The 6,838-nt window shown below is 40.4% G+C and overlaps 1 long non-coding RNA gene across 6 annotated transcripts; it reads right to left on the bottom strand.

Moving 5' to 3' along the window:
- Nucleotides 1-526: 526 nt before the first annotated feature.
- LOC139636801 (uncharacterized) lies at nucleotides 527-4,889 on the bottom strand. Of its 6 annotated transcripts, none has more exons than XR_011694469.1 (7): nucleotides 4,771-4,889; nucleotides 4,632-4,689; nucleotides 4,483-4,559; nucleotides 3,577-4,401; nucleotides 2,863-2,959; nucleotides 921-1,281; nucleotides 527-820 (listed from the first exon to the last, which is right to left on the bottom strand). It is a non-coding gene; the product is annotated as an uncharacterized lncRNA (long non-coding RNA). The 6 variants fall into 6 exon arrangements; XR_011694470.1 differs by having other exon boundaries at nucleotides 921-974; nucleotides 4,771-4,836; XR_011694471.1 differs by having other exon boundaries at nucleotides 527-1,281; nucleotides 3,577-3,731; nucleotides 4,075-4,401; nucleotides 4,771-4,836.
- Nucleotides 4,890-6,838: the final 1,949 nt, after the last annotated feature.

Raw genomic sequence — 6,838 nt, 5'->3', positions numbered from 1 at the left:
TGTTGGTTGCTGATTGCTCAGATCTGGGGGGTGGTGGGTGGGGGGGGGGGGTCTACATCATTGGTTGTGGAAGACATCTTTACTGCTGCTTTGTTGTTAAGGGAGGTAAAGGAAGAAGAGATTAACTCTTGATTTGTGAGGGTGAATTCAAGTATTACTGCAATGTTACTGTATATACAACACGTTTACTGATCATATTAAAGATTATCGATATGTCTTGAACGATTTCCACCTAAAGTAACAATATTGCTATTGTTGCTCCATGTGGGCTGGATTTGTAAAGAGCCATAATATGTCAACGTTGTGTTCACAGCTTGTTCTGCTGCCTTCAAGTGCCTTCATAAGCTAAGTTAACATGCACATATTCATTTTTCTGGGTTCTGAGAAAGAAATCTTAACGTAGGAGAATGTTTTCTTATTTATGCTCGAGTGAAATGGTTTCAGAGCTCATCCATGTATTTTTTTTTATTTGTGAACACATTTTCAGTCTTTTTCACAGTCTCACTTATAATAAAGGCAAAAATAATAACATTTTAAAATACATTTTATTTTACCTACACATTTTTCTCCTACATCTCATGCATGCACGATTCAGCAACAACTTCAGCACCTGTGAATAAGCTCATTCACCTGCTATCTTCCTGTTCCCCTCTTAACACACCTGCTGCGATGACCAGCATGTAAAGAGAGAGATGTTACAGTATTGACAGAAAACACACATGGAACTACCAACTTGTCACTGTAACTTGCCGTTATTATTCCTTCGTCGCTGACAGCTTAGGCTTTACTGTGGGCAGGGCCTCATCATTTTTTTCAGCACCTGAATTTGATAAAGATGGAGGCACAATGAGAGGCACCATTAACGTGATTTATAGTCACCATCACGGTTGCTGTAGCAACACAACTTTCAATACTCTCACCTCGGTGAAAGCTGTTCGGATCCCTATAGCTTACCCCCTAATGCACATCGGCATCTGCGCACATACGGTACATATGTGGAAACACACACAGAGACCACATCAACTCACAAAGACACAAAACCACAAACACATACACATACAGGATTGCTTAGTGAAAGCAGCACAGTTCTCCCAAGGCCATGGAGACACACTTCATTTGACACATTCATGATGCAGCTTGAGCTAAAAGCATTGTACTCAAATATGAACTGAATTCATTTGCACTAAAGTAAGAAAAACAATTCAATAACCCACTGAAACGACACTTGTTTTCTCCGTCTACTGCAGCTCAGTGGCTGGATGAGGGCGGAATGAGTTGTGGCTGGAAAAAAAAGAGGAGACAAATCCAATCCACCAGAGCTGTCATTGTGCCTGATGAGTATAACACCACCTCAACTCATCCCTCAAACTCTCACTTGCTGTTTCTGTGGCTCAGCCACAGCAGCTCATTGCTGTTTGTAGTGACCAAAGTCAAGGTGAGGTTTCAGTCATGTCTGGCTTATGTTTTCGCCAAGGTGAGTCAACAGCACAACAATTCACACGTGACGGATAGAGCGATCCAGAGTGGATCGAATGTGTAATCTGCAGGGGAGGGGGCTGACTTTGAGCGAGGAATCTGAGTATGTGAGCGAGGAATGAGAGACTATCATGTTTTATGACAGATATCCTGTCAGAAAGAAGGCAGAGCTGCCAGCTGCTTAGAGGCATTGCATGTTCCATCTAAACTGATGTCTGATCAACATCACAGTAAACATAAGGACTTTCCCACAGCAAAGTTGCCTCCCGTGCCTGTGCCACACATCCTTTATGATTTCTTTAAATAAGTTTTAATGAAAAACTGTCAGCAAGAAAACTCAAAACTGAGACAACTTTTATTTGTCCAACAAAAGTTTATCCCTGCATCAGCAAAAAGAAAATGCTACTTCACGGTTGCAGCAACTCCAAAGTAATCCAATTAAAGACTATCTCTAAAACTTAGTTTATTTTTACTTTAAAGCAGCAACCGCTTGAACACGAACCTACGCATGACTTCCTGCTTTCAACCGCTCGGGTCAGCTTCATGCTCAAACAACCATATAGGTTTTCTCATTTTATGCAGCAGAGCAGTGATTTGGAATTGAGTTGTAACCTGAGTAACAGTGATAAGTAATGAAACATGAGAGAAAACAAATATTACAGTGATTTACTGATTTTCTTGTCTATATGGTTAATTTTTTTGTTTTTGCCCTAACTGATCAGTAGTTACCAGTGATGGGCATCAACACGTTGCTTAGTAATGAGCAACAGTAACGACTGTTCGAGGGATTAGATTTGAAATTCAGCGATTACAGTTACTCATTCCATTAACGCTTCATCAATTTGACATTTTGGCGACATTTGGTCAGATTGGGTGCTGTCTTGCCTTCCTGTGTTAAGTGGCTGGTCTGGGACATGCTAACTTCGCGCTCGAGCCGATACGGGGGTTGTTTAGTCTCACATATGCTGTCTTATTTACATACTAAGTGTTCTTAGCTGGCAAGCTAATGTTAGCCACTGGTCAGCCTACATTCAGGAATAAGCTGTTTTTGTTCAGAGTTTGAAGGTGTGTGAAACCCACCGCTTTAGCTAATGTTAATACAGAATGTGTCACAGGTGGATGATTTGGAGTTGTAGTTGTTTGAAAGGACATTTGAGGAGCTATATGTTGATTTAAAGTTCTCTATAGCAACAAACTAACAACAACCATTAGCCCAATCTAGCATTGCTGTGATATGCTCCACAGCAATGGTGACAGTGAGCAAACTAGAAATGGCAACATTTGCCAAACAAATAATACTGGCAACAGTAAGTATGTTTTTATGCTACTGTAGCCTGTCACTAATGAAAACAGAAATGTAACATTAAGAAGCATCAAGTAACTTACACATGGAGGAGATGAAAACCAGTTCTGGGTCAAGCTGGAGCCCTTTAGCAGCTCGTAGGGTTCTCCATCCTGGTAAAGCCAGAGCAGTACTGGCTCCCTGGTTGGACAGGGAAAGAAATTCAGAAACTTACCAAACTTACTTAGTTGTTTACTGCCTGATTAGTGAGTAAAATCTCATTTATAGAACCTTTAATGAAGGTAATGTAGTCAGAAATTTAAAAAAGTTGTTTTACAGCCGAGTGAGTTTAAAGTAATGTTATTTCTTTTTCAATGAGCAATGTGCTTTGAGTTATTTAGTACAGTCTTGAAATAACAATTACACGACACCGATATCACTATATTGTCACCAGTGTCATGCTCAGTTGACATAGAAGCAGGGGTAGCTACAGGATATGGAGCAGTGAACTATATGTGGCGGCGCGAGCACGAGGGGGAGGAGAATACACACAAACACACACCCCTAGGTTTTATACATTACAAATATGGTAATCCGACAACGCCACCCTGGGAATTTCACCCAAGGAATTGTGAACCCTCAATTGATACCAGATATTTTAGAAAGGCATACAGATTCGTTTTACTCAGGAGGCCGGAGACAGGGTTCCATCCATCAATAATATTTATTAACAATTTAGTAACATAAGGATGATCATTAAAAATACAATTCACTCAGTAGCAGGGTAACTGAAAGTAACTGGAGCTTAGGGGGCTTACTAGTGGTAGGGTAGGCCCAAAAAAAAGGGGGATCCCAGGAGAAGTCACCCGAAAGCACACGTACATACACGCCCACACAAGTGGAGTCAACACTGGGAGACTCAAGACACTGCACACAAAAAGAGGGCTCCACCACCACCGCAGGTACCCAGCTCCTAAAACAAACAAAACATAATTAGGACATTACAACTTCCAACATAAGATATAAACCATGCAGTGGCCAAATGCTGAAACCTTGACACTGGTTATCAGCAGCTCTCAAAATGGCCTCCTGCCAGTGGTGTAACCAAAGAAAAACAAGGAAAGTAAACTAAAGAAAAGAAACTAATTAGTGCTAAATGATCAATTCAATTAATTAAATCAACACATATAACGATACATAAATTAACATGACAATGAAGAGTAATATCTTGCAAATCATATGTATAACAAAATAAACTACAAGACTATTTGTGGATGAACAGCTGTGTGACTGCACTCACACAACGTAAACCATACCTGATTAAGGCTGCTTAGATGGCAGCTGTATTACTGAAACGAGTAATAAATCACAAATAATACAAACAATAAGAAAAATAACCAACCATACGGAAAAGTAGATACAAAATTACAAGTAAATCAGAACATCGCAAAATACAATCCTGCACGATCACATTTCTTCCCATTCACACTTAAAAAAACGGGCCCAAGTTAAAATAAATACAGACACATTAAACGATTACAGGCCGAACAACAGCCAGAGGCAAAGCAGCAGCGTCCCTGTGTGGGCGCCACGGCAGCAGCCGTCGCTCCAACAAGGCTGCGCACGCCAACAGCAGCCAGTTCCTATAATGCATGCAGATCAAATTAGACCACAATAATAAAATAAAATAAAATAGAGAACTACTGTTAGAGTAGGCTACATACCAATCGGGCCGCGTGAGCTCTCACCCGCAGGAAGACAAGGGAACCTGCAGGCGCTAGTCTGATCCAGCAGTCATTACCTAAAGCACAACTGTTGGTAAAATACCATCGGCAGAAAGTTTGCGGCACAATGAAACTGGGGAGGAACCTACCAGCGGCGATCGGCAGGAAGTTCACTGCTCAGAACACGGGAAGCAACAGCCAGGAGATCTATAAAGTCATAAGCAACCAATATAAGCAGCCTCGCAACAAGGACATGCCAAATTGCAAACAACGGCGACTCTCTCCTACCTGCGGCAAAACGGAAGCAAGGGGCACCGGAAACGAGGCGCGCGCTCTCAGCAGAAACGAAAGAGCACCCGAGAATCACCTGCTTTTATAGTGCGTCCCCATATGGTGATTGGCCAATAATTACCGAGTGATCTAACAGAAAGATCCTCTTAAGCCAAAAGCCACTACAACAAATCTTTATTCTGCTACATATAGCCTACCTTTTTCACAATTGAAATATGTTGATTTAAGAGTTGTTATTTCTGTAAGTCGGCTTCCAAGACACTCCAGTGTCTCTCTCATCCACAGTTTTTGTGGGTATTTTTCATGGATGTAGCTAAGTAGGTAACCAGTATAAGTCCCCATTCTCAAAGTGATAGCTCAGGTTATTTGATGTAGTGAGACAGTTATCTATAGTAAGTGTACTACCTACAGTAGATTCAGATCAAGAGCACGTATGCTTAGCTCTGTCAGTGCATGCTGTCTTTTCCTTTGAGCATTAGAATACAGTAGTTCAACAGTTCACAAACTGTAGTTACAAAGGAAAGGGCTGTTTGATGGGAAGATAAAATGGTGGAAATATTCAAAATATAGCACTGAAACTGATATTTCTGATATTTATGTGGGCATTTCTAAAAGTGGCTAAAACACCTTTTTGCAGATGGCCCCGTGGCAGCACATCACTCAGCTTCTGTTCCAGTGCTCCCGACTATTACTTTAAACTGGCAGCTGATCTGATCTCCACAGTCAAGCAACCCAAACTATCACTTTAATCTTGCTTTCTAGGTTCTGATGGGTTGACTGATTTACCACCTGGGGGAAACAACATGAACTGTGCCTTTAATGTTTATATTCAAGATGATTTTATCAATACAGTGAAAAAGTTGGAGAGATCTAGTTGTTTGAACAATGTTCCATTAGCCATGGTTTTGGTGATTTGCATTTCAAAAGAAGTCTAGACGTCCAGATTGATACCTTAGTAAGGTTACATTTTAATGACTATATTTCAAAATTGAAGTAGAGCTTAACTACAGGCTGAAATATGTCATTAAATGTGGTTGAAAGAATGGTCATAGCTGGATACATAGACTTTTTTTTTTTTTTACCTGCAAACCACTAAATCATTGTTCCCTGTAACCCACCATTAAACAGCCTTTACATTTTGGCATTTTAATAGTCTGGATTGAGATGATAATCCATTTAAGTATCCATGTAGGCAGCACTATACAATATGAACTCTAAAAACTTTTTCAGCTCTCCGAACCTTATTATAAAATCTTGGTCTCATCTATGTGCCTTCATCCTTAAGAAGCCTGGAATTTTTTGCTGACAAGTTTTTGTTGACAAGCTTGTCTTTTGTCCTCAAGGTGAACTATCAGTGTGTCATGCATACAAAAGTGAAAGAAGGATCTTAAAGCATGACTTGTGACTGTTAAAGTAGTAGAAAAAGTATGCTTTACTCTTCAATGCTACATATTTTGAAATTAAATATTCAATGAGTTGACCACAGCTTGTCAGGTTTTAGCACACAATAATACATAAACACCTAAAACATCAGTCCACATGCGGTTTTATTTACAGCATTAGAGATAAGATTGTTTAAAGGCAGCTGAGGTTTTAATATTCTTGTAGCGGCATTGTGTCTGCTGAGTGATCCATATTATTTCAATGAGTCAACACTAATGTGAAGATTATTCACTGACACAAGCCCCATGGGCATACCTGACCTGTCATCAGTCTCCCCCTGCTCTCTGAAGTACGCTCCATCCATCTCACCTCGCCCCTCTCCATCTCTTCCTCCCACTCCATCTTGTTTCATATCTTGTCTTTATGTCTGGCTCTGGTCTGTTTTGTACTGTTACCTTTTGTAGCTTTAGCTTTTCATTTCAGGACAATGGATAAGCACTGCATAAATAAAACTTAAGTCGGTGTGAAAAGGGGAAAGAAACATATGCAGTAGCTTTTATTTTTCACATCTGATGGGCGCTTACGTGTTTGTACAAGGTGTCAGTTGACAACTGTGGGTGTTGATTAGTCCCTGTTGACTATCACCTCTGGCTTCTCTTTCTTTTGCCTCTTTCTGTACTGG

Source organism: Trachinotus anak, unplaced genomic scaffold (genome assembly GCF_046630095.1).
Source record: "Trachinotus anak isolate AG129_WGS33_773 ecotype Australia unplaced genomic scaffold, CSIRO_AGI_Tana_v1 ptg000019l, whole genome shotgun sequence".
Classification (NCBI taxonomy): domain Eukaryota; kingdom Metazoa; phylum Chordata; class Actinopteri; order Carangiformes; family Carangidae; genus Trachinotus; species Trachinotus anak.
The sequence above is the reverse complement of the archived record's forward strand: the minus strand, read 5'-3'. Positions and strand labels throughout refer to the sequence as shown.